General features: G+C 42.2%; 1 long non-coding RNA gene across 1 annotated transcript; it reads left to right on the forward strand.

The window, feature by feature from the left end:
- The first annotated feature begins 10922 nt into the window (after positions 1-10922).
- LOC140710184 (uncharacterized) lies at positions 10923-22915 on the forward strand. Its single transcript, XR_012091128.1, has 3 exons — positions 10923-13190; positions 21115-21237; positions 22295-22915. It is a non-coding gene; the product is annotated as an uncharacterized lncRNA (long non-coding RNA).
- The last annotated feature ends 1613 nt before the right edge of the window (positions 22916-24528 follow it).

Genomic DNA, 24528 nt, shown 5'->3' on the forward strand with positions numbered 1-24528 from the left:
AATTCAAGATGAGATTTGGGTGGGGACACAGTGAAACCACATCAAGTATGTTTTCTCCTCTGACTAGAAAGAAGATGGGAATGGAGGCCAATTCTCTAACAAACAAGTGAAAATAGAAAGGTCAGTTTGATAAATAGGAATAGCTATTCCTTGTCACAGTAGGGAAAGTCTTAGTAGGGAAGAAAAAAGTTCAGTGTCAAAGAAGTGATATCAGAATTTCCCTACAGCCCCAAGAAGCCTGCATCTGGGAGGGAATTTGCATGGCCATTTAATTCATTCCTCCTCCTCAAGGCAGGATTACCATGTGGATATTGGATGGTGCCTGGGAAGTCACACCTGTGATAATTGGCATCGCTGTTGCATTCTTCAGAGCAAAAGGCAAAGAACATACTAGAAGCTTGGGTTTGATTTCTTCATTTCTTCAGTTAATGCCCTAGAATAAATGAAGATCAAATACGACAGATAATAGGCAACCTGCTCTTGGGCAGGATGTACCTAATCCAGACCCTGGGGTTCCCTCATTGTAGAACCCTGAGCCTGGGATTCCTTCTCAAGGAAGCCTGTTACACAAAACCAGTGTCTGCCTTCCCACAAAGCTGTGCCTGCCTGTCTAGGCGGAAGGGTAGAGTGCAGACATCTCTTCCATAGAAGAGAGAAAAATGATACGAGAGCAGCTTGGATGGGAACAATATTTCAGGCATGGCTAGCTGTTAAAAATGAGCTAATTCAGAAGAGGCACATTTAAATAAATATAATGCAAAGGCATAATGGCACAAGATAATAGTTTTGAATGGGAAATTCTAATGACTTCAAATGCATTTCACAGGGCAATTAATACACATGGCAATGCTGCAGCATTCAGCAAAAGGGAGGGAGAAACAGGGTCGGGAGCAAAGGAAGGGGAGATGGAGGCAACTGATAAAAATAGGACTTGATTTTCTTTGCAGAAGGAGTAGTGCTTACAAATATAATAAAAGAGAAAAATATGTGTGTCAGGTTTTATAATTCAGCTTGTAAAATTCAGAATGATTAGTTTTTGAAGAGGGCAATTACTCCTCTTTTGCATATTCATGAAGACTTAATGAAATAGGGTTGGGCTTTTTCTATTATTTTCTGGTTACCCCCTTCAGTCCCCTTCCCCCACCACAAACTAAAAATATATCTGATTCCCATCAAACTGAGGCCTCATTCCATTCAATTCATGGAGGAGCTGCTGATTGGTAGGTAGGTACAAATGCCCAGGATCCTCTAAGAAATTACATGTCTTTATTGACATTGCCTATAAGTTAACAGATGAGATGTGTGGATCTTCAGGGGCTGAGGAAGAGGTTTTTGATGATAGCAAAGGGAAAATTACACAGGGCAAGAGGTTGGCTCCCTGGGACAGATGTAGGCTGTCTTGTTTGCCTTGTTTCTTTTTTTTTTACTGTGGCTAGGGTGTGTGTGTGTGTGTGTGTGTGTGTGCGCCTGCCTGTGTGTGTGTGTGTGTGTGTGTGTGTGTGTAGGGAGAGGGAGACAGAGAAAAGAAAGAAAGAAAAAAGGAAGAAAGAAGGAAAGAAAAAGAAAGAACCAAGAAAGGGAGGCTGGCAGGCAGGTAGACCAGAGGAAAGAAAGAGAAGAAAAAGAAGAGAAAAGGAAAGGAAAGGAAAGGAAAGGAAAGGAAAGGAAAGGAAAGGAAAGGAAAGGAAAGGAAAGGAAAGGAAAGGAAAGGAAAGGAAAGGGAGAAAAGAAAGAAAGAAAGAAAGAAAGAAAGAAAGAAAGAAAGAAAGAAAGAAAGAAAGAAAGAAAGAAAGAAAGAAAGAAAGAAAGAGAAAGAGAGAGAGAGGGAGGGAGGGAGGGAAGGGGAAGGAGGGAAGGGGGAAGAAAAGAAGGAGGGAAAGGAAAGTAAGAAGGAAGGAAGGAAAGGAAGGGAAGAAGGGAAGGAAGGAAGGAAAGAAGGAAGGAAGGAAAAGAAAGAAAGGAGGGAGGGAGAAAGGGAGGGGGAAGGAGAAGGGAGGGGGAATGAGGGAAGGAAGGAAAAAAGGAAAGAGAGAGAGAAAGAAAAGAAAAAGAGGCAGATCAGGTGCATTGGCTCACACTTGCAATCCCAGCACTTTGGGAGGCTGAAGTGGGTGGATCACATGAGGCCAGAAGTTTGAGACCAGTCTGGCCAACATGGTGAAAACCCACCTCTACTAAAAATACAAAAATTAGCCAGGTGTAGTGGCATGCACCTGTAATCTCAGCTAGTTGGGAGGCTGAGGCACAAGAATTGCTTGAACCTGGGAGGCAGAGGTTGCAGTGAGCCGAGATCGTGTGACTGTACTGCAGCCTGGGACTCTGTCTCAAAAGAAAGAGAGAGAGGGAGAGGGGGGGGAGAGAGAGAGAGAGAGAGAGAGAGAGAGAGAGAGAGGAAGGAAGGAAGGAAGGAAGGAAGGAAGGAAGGAAGGAAGGAAAGAAGGGAGGGAGGGAGGGAGGGAGGGAGGGAGGGAGGGAGGGAGGAAGGAAGGAAGGAAGGAAAAGAAAGAGAGAGAGAGGAAGAAAGAAAGAAAGGAAAGAAAGAAAGAAAGAAAGAAAGAAAGAAAGAAAGAAAGAAAGAAAGAAAGAAAGAAAGAAAGAAAGAAAGAAAGACAGGGAGGGAGAAGGGAGGGAGGGAGGGACTGGCAAGAAGAATAAGGGAGGGAGGAAGGTGGGGAAAAGAAAGAAAGTAAAGAAAGAGTCTGAAGAATCCTGTGCTGTCCAGTTTCATGGGGTCCTGTAGGATCATTTTTAAGGTAGCCAGCAAGTATAGAGATTTTTTCTCTTTTTGTTTATATGCTTTGCAAGTGTTGCCTAGAGCGAAGAAAACTACAAACCAATGAACAAACAACTCCAAAACCCATGCATGGTCAAAATCCACCTCAGCACAAAAGGGAGAGATCCCAATGCCCTGTCTAGGTTGTTACCATCTTCTTGGTGCACTGATTTCAGTCATATTTTGTTTTTGTTTTTGGGGTGTGTGTGTGTGTGTGTGTGTGTGTGTGTGTGTACTCAACTCATTTTCCTAAACTTTGGTTCTAAGAATCTCTTTGGTCAGCTCCCAAAGCCCTAGATCTAGGCTTCTCCTCATGCCCAGATCCTGTCAAAGGTTTCAGTTTTTCTTGACACTGAATTGACTATTAACACCTGTCCTTCCCCTCTATGACGATAAATCTATTTAATTCTAGGGTTCAATCTTGGAAAGTCTAAGTCATACTTTCCAATAAATATATTAACAAATAATAAAGCTGGCATTGTGGTCTCCATTTACATGCCTCTAATCTGTCCTCGAATTGCTTTAAAATCAGGTGAAAACAAAGAAGTATTATCTATAAGACCCCTTGAAATGTCAATGCCAATCTTTACTGAAATCTTCTTTTGATCCAATCATGGTGCTGGACTTTCATATTTGCTAAATTCATTTTGGAATAGTTCATCTAGTGACTATGGGGGAAAAAAAGTACTCACCTTGTCATTTAGTTACCTGTGGATATTTAAAACACTCATGGGGGTGACCCAGGATCTGAACCTGGAATTTTCAAATCCTGAGATTGGGGCGTAGGCAATTGGGAATGGGCCCCAATATTGCAATTATATTTTGTGTGAATATGAATATATTTATTTTTCTAGGAAAAGCCCATAGCTTGAATCAGATATTCAAAGAGTTTCTGATCCCCTAAAAGTAAACCCTCAGATTGGAGAGTCATAGTGACTGGCATCAGTTGGAAATAAAAACTTTTTTGCCATATATTCAGTGTCTGACAATCACAGCTAGAATGGGAAATTTACTTAAATTTAGGAAGAACAAATTCTCCTTAGCTGTAAATTGCTGTTGAGAGTCCTTTACATCTTTAGGGGCAGAAGATAGGGAGGGTCAGTTTCTAGGCCTTGGCATCCTGCTCTGTCCTCTCCTCTCTGGGTTTCCTACCCATTGCCTATGACTCTGCTGTTTTCCTCTCAACATAAATATACACCTGCCCTGGAATGAAGCATCATTTCCCTTCTCTTGACTTTTTGGAGACCCATTAAGCAAACCCCTGCAGAGAACTTGCATTCTCCCAAGATGGCCCCCATGCTGTCCTTGAGAGGAAACTAGACTTCATAGTGCCTGGCTGTTTAATTCATAAATAAATATTACATGTGCTACCAGATGGTTCATTAGCCAGTTGTTATGGCAATCAGCATTTCAGCCAATTAAAAACCTTTCCCAAGACTTTAAAATATGTTGATTGTAGAAACATGAAGTGCCTGAAGACCATGTAATACACTTGAATGCAAGAGGCATCTCTGCTTTGGAATAAGAGGGAGCTGTTAGGGGAGGGAGGGGGGAAAAGAGGCAGGAGTGAGTCAATGAGATTCAGACACCAGAATGAAAAAAAAAAGATGTTAGAGGAGGAAGACATTTTAATGAATATCTACCCTGTATGTAAAGGACTCTCCTTTTGCAGTCAGAAACCAAAAGGGCTATTTGGCCCATTTTTTAATAGATTCCTTGAAGGCAGTGATTGTACCTTGTTGACTTTTGTGTTTCATTGCCTTGCATACAGCCTGGCAAATAGTAAGTGACAATTTATAGTAAGAAAAAATAGTTTAACCAGTATTATCATAATTTATATGTCATAATAAATAGTAGAAAAAATAAAGAACTCTTCTTCTGTTATGCAAACCAAGGGTAAATCCTATTACCGGTTTAAACAGAAGCCAAATGAAGGAGACTGCTGCTATGGTCCTGGGAAATCTGGCTGGGGCAGAAGACCCTGGGGAATTCTGCTGTCATTTGTGACTCGAAGAGAGTGGCCAGGAACAAACCTGTGACTGTGAGTGAAGAAGTACAGGAATGAGCCCTGCATTAGACTCCTGGCGTGTGCCGTCCAGCCAGGTTCAATGATCTGTGCAAACATGGGCATTCTGTCCCCCCAGCTGAATGTAATACTCTCTAGGGCTGCTACTCAAGGGCCACCCTCAATAGGACTGGGGCTGAGGCTGGGCCTGGTTGGGCTCAAGCCAACAGCAGGTGTCAGAGATTGGATCTGGAACAGTAAAATCTAAACCAAAGCATTTCTACCCAAGGGCAAGAAAATGATGAGGGCCAGAGGTATGAGTCAAGACAAAGCCCGCAGGAAATTACTTGGATCCACAAAAAGAGTGTGAAGATGTCTATGCGGACCTGTTTGCAGAGACAAGTATTCTGAATTAATGGAGACAGATGAGCAAGAATATAGTCCGAGATAGAAAAGGAGATAGGCCCTGTGTTCCACTCATCTCTGTGTCCCCATTATCTTGGACACTGCCTGTCTCATAACAAGTGCTCAGCAAGAGTTGAGTAAATGGACAGTCATTCCTTTTTCCATCTCAGTTTGTGCTAAACTATATCATGTATGGGTGACTGAGAGAATGGAAGCTCTGAATAATATTTTGGGATGCTGCATTTCCTCCCCGGAGAACCCTTTTCCGATTATGCTAACCAGAACCAAGATTTCCCTTTATTTTTACCCTCCGATCAAAAGAATTTCCCAGGGAGGTGGAATCCCTCAATACCAGGAATCCAGTGCTTTTCAGGGATCCAGTCCAGGGAACAGTGGAGGGTCTGGGATTCCCACCTCACTGGCTGCCAAGAGGTCTGGCTGTGCTCCCAGCAATTCCTGAGCCCCTCCTTTCCTCCCCCATCTCTCCTCAGAGCTGACTGGACCCCTCCACACAGAAATCTGCTGCCTGTGAAATTGTACAGTGAAGGGAAAGGAAGTGCAAAAAATAACTTCCCTAGACAATCAGAGCAGATTATTTTAATGAGGGCTTGGAAATGGGAAACAAATGACACCAAATTAGCCTCACTCCCATTCATCAACTATGTTGGTGCAAGCACTAAGCCTTCGCCTGAGTCAGCAGTGGAGAAGCTGAGGTGGTTGCCTCTGGTTTCAGGGAGCTCCTCGCAGGAGCCTGACACATCTTTCACAGAGCTCAGTAGTCTCCATTCAATTGCTTCAAGGCTGGTGGGGCTCAGTGCTGCTAGCCCTTGTCTGCTTTAAATTTCCTCTGGATAGAAGTACAGAGCACTGAAGGAAAAGAGGGTCTCCCAGAGCCTATCTGGGGCTCAGGGAAAGGTAAATGACAGAACCAAGCTACTCACATTTCCCAGACTCTGTCCCTAGACCAGGGAACTTAATTGTGGGTGAACCACATCACAACATAGAACATAAGCAGTTTGTCTGTATTTTCCTCTCGGGCACACACCTGTCCTTCATACTGACCAGTTTTGTGTCCTGGTCGGCCCTGGTTATTGTCAATGAGAGGTCATCAGCTAGGCTGAGGTGGACTTTTGCCCCACAATTCACAATGTAGACTTACAGTAATAATAATGCTCCCACGTGCAGCTGGAGAGGAGAGGCTGAGCTCCTCTGAAACTGGGCCTCCTCGGGTCAGAGTGGCGAACAGAAAAATACTACAATAGATTATTACATTAAGCAAAACGAAATTGTTTCCCCGCTGGAAGGAAGAAAAGTCATTAACTCAGAGGGTCCAGTTATCAGGGAAAATGATATCACATCTGCAGTGTGTTTTGAATTGCAATTTAACAGGAGAAATTGGAAGAGAATTTGATGTGGGGTGAAAGGTGTTGGATTGACAGTTCAGGGAATTGGAATATGCTGTTCTCAGTCCACCTCTTGTTCTCTGTCTATCTCTTGGTCTCTGGGTCTCATCTTACCTATTCTGACATTCATTTCTCCCTCTCCACAAGAGACAGTTTGGGACAGATACTGATGCGAATTCAATCCTTTTCTATTTCTAAAGCCTTGGAGGTTCTTGGTTTTCAAATTCATACCAATAATCTAGTTTGGCTTTTAGCTTGCCAGGAAATCCCAGGATTTCCTGAACTACTGGGTGCCTGCTTCTACTACTTTTAGGGTTATGTCAGAATAGTTTGGCTAGTCTTGAGAGGGGTGAGGTTAGCACAGGAAACAAGGAAGTGTTCATGACAGACGAAAATAACTTTCAGTTAATCATTCAGTCAGAAATTTTCTGCTGAGCACTTACCATGTGCAGAACATTGGGTTTCATGTCATGGAGGACATAAATATGACCTAAACATCCTCTCAGGAAACTTATAACCTAGAGGAGCAGATAGAATGCACACATAGAGCAATCCACAAATGCCAGGCAGACACTCGTCACAATCACTGAAGAAACTGTCTGCTTTTTGCTATCTTTTCACATCCTTAGCCCAATCCTAGTCCTTCTATATCCATCCAGGGAATGAGTCATCAGTAAGATTAATCCATTTTCACCAGATGTTTAGTGTTATAAGAACTTACTGTTGAGAGATCTACTAATCTAAAGATCTATCAATCACACCCATTTAGAATAACTATGTTGTCCACTTTGATAGATAAATTGGAACTGAGTTTATTGACTTAGTACCACATTCTCAGTCTTTCGTGACCCAGGGATCTTTGTTACCTGGCTCCTGACAAGGGCACTTTTTTTTTTTCTAGTTTTACCACACTGCTTTAGCTATGTAATATGCTAACCTGCTCTAACCTTAAATACAGGAGATTAAATAAGGCAGAAATTTAGTGGGAGGCACACAGTGGACAGGCAGCTCTGCTCCGCAAAGTCACACAGGGACCAAGGCTGGTTGCTCAGTATTTCCATCGTCAACATGAGGGTTCTATGTTAGGGTCAAGGTGGCTACTCCAGATGTCACCACACTAAGTAGTAGAACAGAGAGAAGGAAAGGCAGAATAGAGGGAAACTTGTTAACATTGTAAAGATTCAGATGATGCATGCTTCACTTCCACTCATATATATTGGCCAAAACTTAGGAACATAGGCATATCTAACTGCAAAGGAGACTGGAAAATATGGGGTCTGGCAAAAATTTTTGTTCTCAAGTAAAGGTTTGAGATTATATTACTAAAAAGAAGAAAGAAAGGAATACTGGTAGATAATTAGCTCTCTCTTTCATTCTTTTCTCTACCATACTTCCACTAACCAAATCTTCTATCTCTATTACCCTAAGGAATCAATCATATTCTTTTTTCTAATTTACCATTCTCTTTAGTACTTAACCAAGTAGAATGTCCCCTGACGCCTAATGTGTTTGTCTTTGAACCTTAAAACTGTAGGGAACCCCCAAAACCCTCTCTAAGCTTCCATCCTTTAATCAAGTACCTCTTCTTTTCATTTTCTGAGTTTACACTGGGATTTATGGAGTGTCCTGTCATGTGCTGGCACAAAAAGAAACAAAGAAATCTGACTTCTGCCTTCAAGGGTCTTCTGTCTGTCATTGATTTAGTTTAGGCTGCTATAACAGAGTGCCATAGACTGGGTGGCTTAAATAACACACTTTTTTCTCATAGTTCTGGAGGTTGGAAGTTCAACACTAGGGTTCCAGCATGGTTGGGTTCTTGCTGAAGTCCTTTTTTCTTGTTTTTACAGACGACTGTCTTCTTATATCCTTACATGGTGGTAGGGGAGGGGGATGGGGGAGAGAGAGAGACAGGAGGAAGCTCTCTAGTGTTTCTTCTTATAAGGCACAGATATCATTCAGGACAGCTCAATCCTCACACCCTAACCACCTCCCAGTGGCCCCACCTCCTGATGCCATCATATTGAGGTGTGAGATTTTAACACATGAATTTTGGGGAGACACATTCAGTCCATAGCATGTTGCCAACACTTGCTGCCTGCTAACTCCTTCATTCTTACTCAGCCCCTATCTCAGTCTTTACTTGGCTTTTCCTGTTGACTCATTCATTTTCCACAAAACAGTCTGCAACTGATCTGATGTTGACTTTGTTGACCCTGTTTTGTTTCTACCCAAAGAATCCTTTTCCTGTCACACATAATCACCTAATTTACACATTTGCCCAAATGTTCATTTATCAAAAATCAAGACCCTGAGCCTACCTTGTGACAACACTGCTCTAGACACCGAGTCCATGGTGGCAAACTGCATAGCCTCTGCTGTCATAGAGCTTACTGCATTAGTAGAGACAGGTGGCCAACAAACAAAGGTATACTTATAATTACAAATTACACAAAGTGCTTAAAAAAAAAAAAAAACAAGCTGCCATATGAGAGAATAACAAAGAAGACAGAAGTCAGTTTGGAGCCAGTCTAGGACATGACACCAATTCTAGAACTTAAAACAGGAGCAGGACCATCCAGGCAAAGGAGGGAGAGGGGTCTTTCAGGCAGAGCCCCACGTATGGGAAACCCAGAGATAGGAAAGAAGTTGGAGTGTTTTAGGGACTGAAAGAAAGGCATTGTGACAGAGACACCAAGAGAACAGCAATAAGAGATGAAGCTAGGGACTGGGAGGGGAGAAGAGGCGATGACATAATATCCAAAGCTTTCTGAAAAGGAAACCTACTGAAGGGTTTTGACACAGGAGGGACATGTTCTGACTTATGTTTTAAAGTTCATTTTTCTGTGGGAAGAAAGGATTAGAGGCTGATAATAATGGAAGCAGAAGGAGACTAATTAGAAAACTATTGTTACGTTACTAAGGAATAAAGGTAGCTTGGACCAGGGTGAAGATGTGTGATGGAGAAGATCATAAAGTCTCTCTAGAGCAGGGCTCAGGTAAAATGCACCCTTTGCCTGTTTTTGTGAAGTTTTATTGCTACACAACTACTCTCAGTCATGTCCATATTGTCTATGGCCACTTTCTCTCTTGAATGGGAGAGATAAATAGTTACCACAGAGATCATATGGCCCGCTAAGCCAATTATTTACTTTCTGACCCCTTATAGGAAATGTTCTGCAGAGTTATGAGCTAAACAATAGCCTCAAAGGATATGCAATGTATTGTGGAAGCTAGTCAGCCTCTCTGCTCTATGATTTGCTTAGTTGTTTTTTAAACTCTTCTTTGATGTACAATGGAAATCTTTCTTTTGACCAGCTTAAGGCCAAATAAGGAGGACTTAAGAAGAACCACGGAAGAATTGAATGAGTAGGGAAAAAAGCCAAGGTGAATTGCTACTGGAGTTAAAAGGAGCTACTGATGGTGGAAAGGAGTCAGGCCCACTGGTGTTTTCCATAACAAATATCCAAAGTAATCTGCATACTTTCAGATCTCCTTGTGGCTGCAATAGCTCTGCACATGGAACTAGCCATCTACCAAATTATTTCCTTTCTCAACAAACATCATGCACAGCCCTATTATGACTGGAAGGCTTTTTAACAAAACTGTCTGTGAAGATTGCAAAATAAACCTATGGAGCAGCCTCCTCACTACTTCCTTCTGTTTTTCCACAAATTTCTCTCCCTTTTCCACAGAGCAGGTTTGTATTTCCAAGAAGGTGCATCTTCAGGAATTCTAATAAAGAACAGCTGAATGCAGCAATCTTTGCCCTCAATACAGCCAAGTTTCAAGGAATCACTTCTCACAAATGATCTGATGTGGAGGTACTCCTTTCTCAGAATGCATCTTTCTAGTCAGGGCACTAGGTATTTTTTAATTCAAGTTAAAAGTCAGGACTCATCTTACACTTTCTACTTGAGTCTTTCCTGCAGGCTGTATCCTGTATATTAAGAGTATGTGTAGTTTATCTGTCTTTTAGGCAAATAGCCATCTTGTTCCCACCCAAGGTGAGAGTCCATTTTAGTTCAGGAAGAAAAATCACTTTAAATTGATCAAGAGGGAGATTGATGTGAGAAGAGAGGCAGAATTCCTTAGCTAGAGGAGAGACTGACAATCTAATGAATTGAATATACACAGAAGGCCTGTTCCTGGCTAAATGGAATGCTGGGAGCTCATGCCAGGGACGGGTGGTGAGCAGAAGGACTGGGTTGGAATCCAGGTGGCTGAATTCATGGGAGTGCGTGGCAAAATCAGGTCCTGTTCCTCTCGGGCTCAATTTCAACCTACATGACTCCTAGGGGGTCTTCTCAAAATCTGGGGTGGGTCCTGAGCTTCTGCACTTCTCACAGGCTCCCAGATGATGTCCATGTTGCTAGTCCATGGACCACACTTTGAGTAGCAAGGGCATAAGGAATCTAACTCTAGAGTTCAAATGTATGTGGGGTGAAGGTTTTGAGTACAATATATGCTATGTTTATTCATTTGGAGTCTAAATCATTCATTGGTGCTCATAGGGGATGATGATGTATGGGATTTCTAGAGTCCAGACTCAGCAAAGGAGCTACAAAGGCTTGGGAAAAATGTCAAGTTCCCTAGTGGACATGCCGGGGTCAGCTGAGAGAAACTTGATGGAGGACATTGGCTCCACCTACCCAGGAAGAAGAGAGGGTTAGCCAGCCCTGAGTCAGGGGAAGAGGAGCACCACAGAACTAAGCCTCAGACAGTGGAGGGGCTGAGAGCATGGACTTGGCTGCCAGGGAAACTGGACAGGAAACTTGGCTCCACCATTCTGAGCCTCTGTGTTTTCTTCTGTAAAAACTTACATTATGGGCTTGTTGGGAGTACTAAGTAAGATAGTCCATGTGTTTTGGGTTCTGGTCCCTGAAAAACAGACTCTGAGATGATGATCTTTATGGAGGTGGTTTATTACACAGTGCCCCCTGGCAAAATCCATAGGGGAGAAGAGAAGTGGGACATAGAAAGGGAAGGAAGTCAAGCAAGGATGCAATATGAAGCAAAGTTCTGTGAGTGTAACTTTAGCTCAGTTGTGCAAAGGAATACTGGAGAGTAAATCACAAAACTAGGGTTATCCCAAACTAGAAGCAGGGTAGCTGGATTATTTATACTCTCACACTCATCAGTCATTAAGGGATACCCCCTGAGGGATGTAAATTCCTAAGCTCTTGCAGCTGTCTGCATACACAAGAAAAGCTAAAGTTCTCTATCCCAAGGGAAGTCCTCAGACAGAGTTGGAGACTGACTGTCCCGAAAAGAAACACATCTGAAACTGTATGCACGAATGGTAACCGGCAAAGGATTGAGGGCATCTGAGAGGTGCTCTGAGAGTATCTGCTAAATAATGGAAAGAGTTTTAGCATGGTCTGTGGCAATCTTAAACCACTGGTAAAATTTCCCTTTATTATATACAGTGTATACACAACATTATCTAAGAAGACAAAGAAGGACAAGAAGAGCAGGTATCTATCCCATGGCACACTGGACAGTGGGACTAGAAGAAGCAGATTATTCTGGGGTCAACTTTGCAAATGCAACACATTATTAGGGAAACTGGGATCCAGTTCCTGAGTAGCCTAAATGATCAGAAATCCCAAAGACCACCTATTACTATTGACAGAGAAGAAAAGTCATGAAAGTTCCTTTCAGTCCTGTGATTGCTGGGCACTGATTCTGCATTGAAGATGTGTTTCTAGATGTGAGTGGCCACACTTTATTGCTTGTGGCTTATGGAATGGATAACCTCCATGGGCTCAATTTCCTCATCTTTAAGGTAAGAGGTCCTCTAGCTCTAAAATTTTATGAACTGACAAACCACTAACTACAAGACTAACACTCCATAAATACTAAGCTGCATTCTCCACAGTCACACATCCCCAAAGTAAGGTAAATTTATTTTTCCATAAAAAGTTCCCAGAGATAGTGTATCTTTGTTTCCTGCATCTGTCCTGTGCAGGTGTACATGGTTGTCACCCAACTGGCTTCTAGTAATCCTTGTAGTTGCCTCTTGTATCCATGTGTCATATGCCTCCTGTGACTGATTATTTAACCTCTCTCTCTCTTTCTCTGTCTCACACACTCTATAAATACATACAAAGACATATATATGTACACATATGTATATATATCAAGTTTTTGTGCATAAAAAGCAGCCAAAGTATCTTCTTACTTTAATTTTAGAGATTATAACTTTTAGGCTGACTGGGGTGGGATGGGAGGCCAAAAAAAAATTGCTCAGGCAGGATTCCGATGCTACTAATTACTCACCAAAATATGGATGAGACCATTTTTGTAAGCAATGAATTGGCTCATTTAAAATTCCTTTGTTTTCATTTTTAGAAGAATGAAAGAGGAAGAAGGAAGAAAGTCAAAAGGATGAAAGAACAAAAGGAGCTCCCCATAGAAAGACAGACTCTTTTGCCAGCATATTTAAGAATCTAAATGAAGCCAAGTGCCAGGCAGATAGAGGGACTCTACTTGCTGCATAGTAAATAAAACGGAGGCTGGGGGAAGCCTGCAGCAAGCAATACTTTCTGAGGGGACGACAACAAGACTTAAGAGAATTCAGACCCTGACTTTCCTGCCTCACCAGGTAACCTAGCACAGAAGGATATCTAAGAGGGTAAAATAGACTGGAATCAGACCTAGAACAGACTATCGCCTCCCAACACAGTGGGGGTGGAGTAGGCATTGTGGAGACAGACCCTGCTGCAGCCAGGTGGATGGCTCCCGGTGGCCAGAGGGCTGACATCAGGCAGCAGGTGGTAGTCCAGGCCATTCGATGGTGCCAATGAAGGTAGCAAGAAGGCTGTGACTGCTTGTTCCAGACCACAACAGGGAAAGACTCAGGGCAGGCACTAGAAGAGACCCAGACAGACAGCTGCTAGTCAGCAGGGAAGGCAGATGGGGAGGGTAAGAGTAGGAGGGCCTTCATTACATTGCTGGAGCAATGTGACATTAGGTGGGCCTGGGAACCAGCACCTCAGTCCTGGATGGCAACAGAGGGTAGAGAGGAACTGACTGGAGGCAGGTTGTTGAGTAGGAAACTGTAGCAATTTCTTACTGCCATAACGAAGTACCACAAACTTGTCACTTACAATTACAGAAATGTATCCTCTCACTGTTCTGAAGATTAGAAGTCTGAAATCAAGATACCAGCAAAGTTGGTTTCTTCTGGCGACTCCGAGTGAGAATCTGCTCCATGCTTCTCTGCTGGCTGCTGGTGGTTGCTGACAATCCTTGGTGTCTCTGGGCATGCAGGTGCATCACCCTAATCTCTGCCTCTGTCATCATGTGATGTTCTCTCTAAGAGCCTCTGCCTCTGTTTTCTCTTCTTATAAAGACATCAGTCATGGGAACAGGGACCACCCTAATGCAGTATGATCTTATCTTAGATTAATAAGTTATATCTTCGAAGGCCCTGTATTAGCCGGGGTTCGGTAGAGAAATGGAGCCAATAGGAGATTGTGCATGCACACACACACACACACAGGCACACACACACAATTTATTATAAGGAACTGGCTCACACAATTATGAAGGCTGAGAGGTCCCAAGATCTGCAGTTGGCAAGCTAGAAACCCGGGGATGCTGATGTGCTATTCAATCTGAGTCTGAAGTCCTGAAATCCAAGAAAGCCAGTGCTATAAGTTTCAGTCCAAAAGCCAGGAGCCTTGACACCCAAAAAGAGCAGATGTTTCAGTTTGAGTCCAAATGCCAGGAAAGATCAATGTCCCAGTTCAAAGCAGCCAGGCAGGAGGAGTTCCCTCTTATTTGCAGTAGGGTTTGCCTTTTTGTTCTATCCAGGCCTTCAACTGATTAGATTAAGGTCACCCACATTACAGAGGGCAATCTGCTTTAGTTATAAATATATATATGAAGAGATTTATCATAAGAATTAGCTCTTGTGATTTTGGAGGCTGAGAAGCCCCACAGTCTGCCATCTGTGAGCTAAAGATCCGGGAAAGCCAGTGATAGAATTCTTTTAGAGTTTGATGGCCTGAGAACCAGAGAGAATGACGGTGTAAGTCCCATTCTGGGTCTGAAGGCCCAAGAACCAGAAGCACAGATGTCTGAGGTCAGGAGAAGAAAGACATTTCAGCTCTAGAAGACAGAGCAAATTTATCCTTCCTCTGCCTTTGTGTTCTATCTGGGCCTCCAATATATTAGATGCTGCCCACCTGCATTAGTGAGAGTGTTCTTTTTCACTCAGTCTACCAATTCAAATACTAATCTCTTCCATAAACACATTCACAAACACACCCTGAAATAATGTTTGACCAGATATCTGGTCTATCCTTTAACCCAGTCGAGTTGACACAGAAAATTCATCATCACTGTCTCTATTTCCAAATAAAGTCTGAGGTTCTGGGTGAACACTAATATGAGGGAGGCACACTATGTAACCTAGTACGGTTCCCAAAAAAGACTGAGGCTCCAGGGAACAATATCAAAACATCTGAATAGAGCTAGGGCATGAGTTTGTGCTCTGGTCCTGGGAGGAGCCTGAACAAGTCAAATTATAATCATATGATACATACGGAAAAATTGTGGTTCTAGAGTTGATGATGAAAGCCAAGGAATGGCAACATGTTTCAAGAAGTAACCTCAATAGTCAGTTCATGTGTTTAGCTTTAACCACATTCCAGCTCCTACTGGAGAGTCCTATTTAAACTAGCACACCTTCTCTTCCTCCCCAAGCTTCTGGTCCAACTGAGGAAAGGTATTTCCCTTTACCACCCCTCCTGTCCACACAAGAATCACTTCTGTACTGAGCTATCTCTTCTAATCTGAGAATGCCAGGTTGTAGGAGAATGTGAGAGTCACTGTTTTAATGTAATCTCGCATATTGTATGTGAAGATTGTATGGGGTTGGGCATTAGGGTACCATTGAAAATGCTGATATATGCTTTCATACCAGACTTGGTTGGAGTTTTGTATTATTTTATAAATTATACGACATGCCTGAGATTCTGAGAAAGTTTGTACCTTAGGAAAGACATAAATGAAGACTTTGAATCTGTCAAGGAAAGGAATACAAAACTTACCTACTCAACAACTCTGACAAGCTAGTGGTGTCAACATCAATCAATAAAGTCAGGAACAATTGGGGAGAAGGATTGACTTATTAGTCTAGGAGTGTGGATGTGGAGATGAAAAGCTGAGATGATGTTCTGGGGAGAAGCAGATATAGGCACCAGGAGCAAAGACCTCTGAGAGACCAAACTCACATAGTTCAGACAAATTCAGAAACTGAGATGTCTAAGTTCATTTGTCAAGTGAACACCAATAAATCCAGAAATCATAGGAGGGACTCAAGAGTCTCTGAGAGGCAGGCCACCTCCCATGTGGGAACAAGCAGATCATTGGCCAGGAAAGTACCTGGGCTTCATCCAGGGAGTCTTCTTTTTGCCTACTAGATATGGACTTTCTGGTTAATTTATATCCATCCTGAGCAGCTACTACTGTACAAAAATCACAATTAAATGATTATTCCTTTGTGATTTAATTTTCCTCTAGCCAGCTGGGTGGGATAATGGTAGATAAAACAAAATAGAATGAGGAGACAAGAAAAAACAAGTGCTCATTTTTAAGATGGCATGTGTAACCTAATGTTAAAAATAAAAATATATAGCCGGGCATGGTGGCTCATGCCTCTAATCCAGCACTTTGGGAGGCTGAGGCGGGCAGATTACCTGAGGTCTGGAATTCGAGACCAGCCTGACCAACATGGTGAAACCCCATCCCTTAAAAATACAAAATTAGCCTGGTATGGTGGCTCATGCCTTTAATCCCAGCCACTCAGGAGGCTGAGGCAGGAGAGTCGCTTGAATCTGGGAGGCAGAGGTTGCAGTGAGCCAAGATCGCACCATTGCACTCCAGCCTGAGCAATAAGACTGAAACTCTATCTCAAAAAATTAAATAAATAAAAGTAACACATATATATGTCTGTATATGTAAAGACTTCACAAAAATATTATCAATTGGCTGGACGTGGTGGTGCACACCTGTAATCCCAGCATTTTGGGAGGCTCAGGCAGGCAGATCACTTGAGACCAGGAGTTTGAGACCAGCCTGGCCAACATGGCAAAAACCCATCTCTACTAAAAATACAGAAATTAGCCAGGGATGGTGGCGCACACCTATAGTCCCAGAATTGCTTGAACCCGGGAGGTGGAGGTTGCGGTGAGATGAGATCACATCATCACTGCACTCCAGCCTGGGTGACAGAGAAAGACTCTGTCTCAAAAAAAAAAAAAAAAAAGAAACAAGAAAAAAAGAAAGAAGGAAATACATATCAATTCACTCCCTTCCATTTGGACCTCTTTCATTTTCTCATCAGCTCTAGTCTGCCTTTCTGTGAATGTTTTCAGTCCAGTTAGGAGTAGTTACAATGTCAATGTCACGATAATACCTATTAGTTTATAAAACACATATTTATGTTACTTGATCTTTTCAATGGCCCTGTGATGTAAGAATTACTGTTAACTCACTTTACAGAGGAGAAATCAAGTTGTAGCAAGAAGGAAGTTCAGCCAGGACTGGTATCTGAGACTACTGGATTGCAAATTCAATGCTATTTCCACACACCACACGCCACCGCAGTGGAGGAGAAGAACCTTGAAAAAGAACTTTTGTCAGTTTTAGAGTTGGTGGTGATTATTTTTCACTCTGTCTCAAGGCAGAGCTCAGATAAACCCCTGATGGCAAAGTTGTTAGGACCAGAAGGGCTCGAACTCAGACTTGCCTCTGCTTCTGAAGGCACCGGGGCAACCGAACTCAGGAAGAGCTCTGTTGCCTTCATCACTTAATTAACTGAGCGTCACACTCCATTTACTGTTGTCTCCAAGACACTGGCAATTGTGTGGCTTTCTTGGCTTTTCATTCCATGAAAGGCTCTTTCATCCCAGCTCCTCCGGCCCCTGGGGAGCTGGATGGGAAGGGAAGAAAGAGGTGTAACAGGACTCTGTGAACACGGCTCTGTATTGTGCTCCACTGTGATATCCTGCTTTCTATCGCTTTCTATTTCTGGCTAAGTCCCTGGACAGCTACCTGAATGAAACATATGGAATGTTTTTTAATTCTATCATTACTCACCGAGGTATGGAAGTCACAACTCTGGCACTGCACTGCCTCACTCATTTAAAATGCCTTTTGCTATTTTTTTAAGTGAGAGAAGAAAAGAAAAGAGTAGAAAGAGAGAGAACAAACTCAGTCAATGAAGAAACAAAAGTGAGTCCCTGGGGCTAGCAAGAGACATTGCCAACTCTTCGGAGACTTCCACACACTGACAAAAATGTGGAAGCAACACAACATGCGTCACATACAGGCGCCGAGGAGCACACAGGAGCCAAAGCTATAAAAAACTTGCTCTAAAATTTTAGAGAAGTGAAATTCTCTTCTCAAAGGTGTTGAGAACTGGCCCCGGCAGCCTCCCAAGCTTTAGTAAAAGAAGCATGAAATGGCTGTCAGAGATGAAGTGCCTATAAAAATTTGTTAAACTGCAAAGACAGGAACTATATCTTTTTAGCCTTTACTCCATTGCATTGAACACAAAAATACTTCTGGGCTGGGACCTTGAGCAGGGTAGCATGGGAGTGAATTTGATCCAGGCTACAGAAGGATTTTGCTGGCTTTCTAAACTATTGGGTAAAGAAAGCAGGTGAGTCTCAGCATCTTGCGGCACAAATCTATGTGGAACCATGATGACAATGCACCCCATTCTTGGGTGGAAGTTCCCATGACACCAAGTTTGCTTGCCCACACTTCTTCCCTGACTCCCCCTCCCATCTGCTCTTCTCTCTTCACTCACTCTGGCTGCATGGAAAACACAAGAGCAGAAGTAGTACTCCCAGCCCTTATTTCAAACACCCGTTATGATTCATCTCAAGATTGCAGACACTTGGACCGTCTTCTGATGTGGATGAGAAGACAGGGGAAGTGGGGCTGAGAGGAAGGAATAGAATTGGAACCTAGTTATGTTGGGCCCCTGGCTTATTTTTAATTCAATTCCAACTGCCATAAAGAAGAAAATGAGTAGACTTTACTCCTTCTATTTTTTTCTGTCCATTTCACCCTGTAGACCTCCTGTACCTCAGTCCTCCATACTCCAGGAGTGACACTTGTATTTACCTCTGCCGACAGTGGAGTCTTTTGATACAAAAGGTCCTTTTGAAAGTGGATATGCAACAACTTAGCGAGAGTTCAAAACTAAGGACTTTGAAGGAACTGATGACTGTTTTTTAAGGGTCCGAGAATATTTATGTGTCCTTGATGCTGGTAGAGGGAGTCATCTCCTTTCAGTTGGCCAAGAGTAATAACCAGTCTGCTTAAAGGTTCATGAATAAGAAATTGTATGTAATCTCTGTGCTATGAATTATGCACAGACTGTGGACAGAAAAGAGGTCAGCTACTTCCCACTTGACTCACCTCTACTGAGTTCCCCTTTGCTTCCAACATCCCTGGGTGGAAGCACCCATCATGTCCGCTTCAGTCTATTGACAAGAAATTGATCAGGAAAAGAAGTCTGCTAAGATCAAACATCCTTGACTTTGGTGAACTCATATAATTCGTGGTGTTTTTTTTTTTTTTTTTTTTTTGACAGTCTCACTCTGTTACCCAGGCTGAAGTGCAAAGCCACAATCACAGCTCACTGCAGCCTCAACCTCCTAGGCTCAAGCAATCCTCTTACTTCAGCTTCCCTAGTAGCTGGGACTACAGGCACACACTGCCAACCTTGGCTAATGTTTCTATTTTTGTAGAGACAGGGCTTTGCCATGTTGCTCAAACTGGTCTTAAACTCATGAGCTCAAGTGATCTGCCTGCCCTGGCCTCTCAAATTCTGGGATTACAGGCATGAGCCACCTCATCTGGCCTCATATAACTCTTAAAATTTCTTTCCTTCGATAACAATTTCTAATCACCTTAACGAATTTCTACTTCACAACTCCTGACAGAGATTTCAAATGGCAACTCTCAGTTGTTAGTCAAGGGAAAAATAAGGAAAATGGAAAAGAAGCCAATTAAGAATGAACTAGACAGAGAAAAAGAGAGAAATGAAAATATCTTATATGATGACCAGTAAATATATCTTTTATAAGCATCTGGAATTGGAGTAACATTCAACTGCCACCTCAGAAAGTAGTGGTTCTAAATCCTTTGAATAAATGTGAGTGGCTATATCTTACTCCTCTGTGAGTCACATTGTCCACAAAAATATTATAGTCTGACCCCCTCCCATTTCAGCTCTGATAATAAGCTGAGTGTCTCAGCCACAGTGGGAAGCTGTATACATTGTTCTCCGATGCCCAAGACTGATCAGCTGGTTTAGGCTACGTCACTAGCACAAGCACTCCAAGCAACACTCATTCATAGTCTCAGGACCCTCAGGAAACCAGGGCCATAGGCCATCACCTATTGGATCAAGTTTGTCATACATTCTCCAGCAGATATAACTCTTTCTTCTACTACTGCTTTTCTCTCTAGACAACATTAGAGTGGAGAGAGACAAATGATGTCTGTTAAATTATCATACCCTTGGAATATTTTAGCACTATATATAATTCCAGGAATCATTTTATCCTCCCTTGCCTCTAGGTAGAACTTTTCCTATATGGTTTCAAAACAACGAGACCTGTTTATATTTTTAAACATAACATAAAGGAGGGAAGGATTACTACTTGGGGGCATCTAATATGTGCCAAATACTATATTGAACTTTCTCTCTGGTTGTTGAGACAGGAATGAGTTTAGAACTGTGGAAACTAAATTCTGAGTGCCAAATTATTTGCCCTGATCCCACAGCTAAAACATCTTAGTGTTTGGAACTTCACTGGTATTGTGTCAAAGTTCATGTACATTACAAAATACTATGGCCTTTCCCCCTAGGGAGTTCTCAACCTTGCTTGGAAGTCTATGCTGGTGTGTGTTTTACCATCTAAAACAAAAAAAAGTATCTCACCTATATCCTCTCTGTTAGCAAGCGAATGCTTCTCACTCCTCGCTCTCCTCTGATTTATCTCCAATACATCTTTCAAAATTAAATGACATTTCAACCTTTAGGGGAAATGCCATCTAATCCCTTTAGGACTATTGCTCCTATTAGCTCATCATTCCAGGCATTGATGAGGATAGCATTAGGGTTAGGACACTGAAGCATAATGACAAGGGTAAAAGGAGGAAGAGTTCTGCCTCATTGCCAAAAGCAGAATGTTCCCTCCTGAAAATGTCTTTTTATAAATTCAGGTCCAATAAGCTATATTATCTGTACCCCACACTGTAATCCACTCCTGTCTCCCAAGAGCTCCCCATTACATATCGAATATTTGAATGGGGGTTGCTTTAAAGCCTTTCATTATCAAATAGTGTTAGGGGAGCAGTGTGTAATGAGGAAATTGGCATGCATCCCAGAGTGATCTGAGGGGCTGGGATTCAGAATGCTAAGCCACCATTCAAAATGTAAGTAATTAAAATTAATTAAAAATCATTAAACAAACCTTCACTTTTGCAATTTCAAGGTACAACCCAAGTCACCAGAGCTCATAAAAGATGTGTGCGCTGTCGCATCTATGTGAAGTATTTCCATGACCCGAGCATTGACTACAGGACTGTGCTGGAGGAAGCTGGATCAAGGTACCAAGGTGAGTCAAAAGCCAGTTATATAAAACATGAATAGAAATATAAGTACATGCCCATGCGTATGAGTCCCAGACTTACATGACAACAATTGACCCACTCACTCTCTAATCATCAGTCAACAGTATTTACTCTGTTACTCTCCAGCACCCAGCATTCCCTAAGGGTTCTGTCATTTCAGCAGCATATAGAGCATCAGACCTCACCTCAAGTTGCTTATCATCCAATTTAGATTGGCAGGGAGAGGGAAGATAGACAAGAAGCCAAGAATAACAGCATAGAAAGATGCATCATTCAGTCATTCAACACACATTATAGAACATCTAGTAAAAGGCAAGCATTGTACATGTGAATACAGAGTCCTTGCCTTCAATGACTGCAACCTGCTAAATAAATCAGTACTAGTTGAGGGATAAAGTGTACCACACTCATGATTTAAGAATGAGCATAGTGTGTGTTTAGAGTAGGCTGACTACTCCCCAGAAATTCTGTGACAGTAAAATGACATACAAAGATCAAATAAAGGAAAACTTTCAGAACCAGGAAATCCTTCATGATCGCTTCTGAGAGAATTGGAATTCAGCATCATAAATTTTTTGGCTGGTCAATGTGGCTCACGCCTATAATCCCAGCACTTTGAGAGGCCAAGGTGGGCAGATTGCCAGAGCTCAGGAGTTACCAGCCTGGCCAAGATGATGAAACCCCATCTCTACTAAAAATACAAAAATGAACTAGGCATGATGGCGTGCACCTGTAATTCCAGCTACTTGGGAGGCTGAGGCAGGAAAATTGCTTAAGCCTAGAAGGTGGAAGTTGCAGCGAGCCAAGATCATGCCACTGCACTCCAGTCCATGTAGCAGGGTAAGACTGCCTCCAAGAAAAAAAAATTAAATTAAAATCTATATATATTTTATAGGCATATATATATATAGGCAAGACTTGACTTCTGCAGGTTATGCCCTCCGTCTCAGGACCACAAGTAAATGAGAAAATTAATTATATGATATCTGCACTGTCTTCATGTTCAAGTGTTATCACTCTCTCTTCCTCATTCCATCGTAGACAGATACAGGAGGGTCTCCAGAAACCCTAGAGCTGAATGGAACCCTGTCTGGAAGACATACACTAGAAACTAGGCCTAGGATTATCCAAAGGGTGGTTGAAATCAAGGGTTAAAGTTTGGCTCAAGATAAGGAAGAATCTTCTAATAATGAAAACTGACCATCCAAAAGGAAATGGGATGCTCTATGGTATAGTTAGTGATTTCTGAGTCTTTGAAATAATCAGGTGGTAGCTAGAAGACCACTGTCAGGAATGCAATAAAAGCATTTTCTGCACAAAGAAAGAAAAAATGATGACATTATCTCAAGTTGCTTTACAACTTTCAGGTTCTTTGAGTCTTTGACATGCTCAAAATTATATTTTGAGAGAGCTTGGCCTATCTCCTGGAACATTCTGCTTCAATTTCAACATCTTTCTCTCTCCTTTTTCCTGTTCAATTTCTTTATACTTCTGTGTTAATATTTTTTGTTTGCTAGGGGTTTCTATCAAAAAGAAAAAATAACATATAAGAACCATTTGTCTCCTTAAGTAATAGCTCTCCCATTGTTTGAAAGTAGTCATTATTTCCATTCCCCAATCCTTTATTCTCTTCTTCAGAATAAATCTGTCTGGCTTTTTTAAACAGAGACTGTAGTTTGATTTCTAGATTTTCCAGATTCTCCAACCTGTATAAAGAATATACTCATGTGGACCACATGTCTTCAGTATAATAAATGTGATAACACTTGAACATGAGGCAAATTCAAGAACTGAACCTTAGTTTTGACCTCTAGATTGTGGAAAATTTGAGGACAAGACTGAATTAAGTGTCAAGAAAAGTTTTGAATGCAGGACTCTTCCCAGAAGCAAAGGGACAAATGCCTGTGCCTCTCACTTTATAATACGTGTTGAGATCTTGCTGTTGTCAGGGTCTTCCTACAAGGCCCCACAGGGGAGCTGGTGCCTGTGAGCCTCTCCTGCCTTGTGAGGAGGGGACCTAGAAGATAAGATACCTGCTTCTTGATGCAAACCTCAAAAGTATATACATATATATATAGTTGTTGTTGAGATACAGTTGTGCTGTATCACTCAGGCTGGAGTGCAGTGGCATGATTTCAGCTCACCGCAACCTCCACCTCCCAGGTTCAAGCCATTCCCCTGCCTCAGCCTCCCAAGTAGCTGGGATTACAGGTGCATACCACCACACCCAGCTAATTTTTGTATTTTGAGTAGAGATGGGATTTCACCATGTTGGCCAGGCTGATCTTGAACTCCTGACCTTGTGATCCACCCGCCTCAGCTCCCAAAGTGCTGGGATTACAGACGTGAGCCACCGTGCCTGGCCCTCAAAAGCATTTTTAAGGTGCATTTGCCTTTTCATGCTCTGCGATCCCCACACTCTTGGACCACTTCTTCTCTAAAAGGGAATTCAACTTATTTTAATACCTTTATGAGCTGAATTTATGATAGTCACTTTATGAGTGAACTTTATGTGTCACTGAAAAAAGGATATGTTGAGGTCCTAAGCCCCAGTAACTCAAAATGTGATGTCATTTGGAAATAAGGTTGTTGCAGATATGACTAGTTAAATTAAGATCATAGTGGAGTTGGGTTAGCCCCTAATTCAATATGACTGTTATCCTCTATGAAGACAGCCAGGTGAAGACAGAGACACTGGGAGAATGCCACGTGAAGGTGGAGCATCAGAATAATACATCTACAAGCTGAGGAATGCCAAACACTGCAGGCAACACTAGCAGCTAGAAAGCAGGAAGAAAAAAGTCCCCTACTTTTTCTTGTAGGGGTATGAGGGAACATTACCCTTTGAACACCTTGATTTGGAACTACCAGCCTCCAGAACTGTAAAACAACAAATTTCTGTGTGTGTTTTTTTTAAGCCACCTAATTTGTGATATTTTGTTATGGTAGTACTGGGAAACTAATACAGTAAACCTTCCCATGATGGCCTTCTTTACATAGAAACAGAATTTCCACTTTCTTCCAAGGTCCTGTCAGAGGGCTGAGGGTGAACAAGACATTGGCAGGTGGTGTATCCTGCTTTAGGTCTCATCTTCTGTGTTACTGCAACAGGATTCTCCCAAATCTTGAGAATATTGGCAGAGAAGAGAGCAGGAATGAGTGTCAGGGGAAGTTGGTACTATATTAAGCTGATCTTAATTTGATGAACATAGCCACCTTAATGTTTTGGATTTGAGTCTAGCTTTCTGTAAAATGGAAACAATACTCTTGTTCTA

The sequence above is a fragment of the Chlorocebus sabaeus genome, chromosome 25 (assembly GCF_047675955.1).
Source record: "Chlorocebus sabaeus isolate Y175 chromosome 25, mChlSab1.0.hap1, whole genome shotgun sequence".
Lineage (NCBI taxonomy): Eukaryota > Metazoa > Chordata > Mammalia > Primates > Cercopithecidae > Chlorocebus > Chlorocebus sabaeus.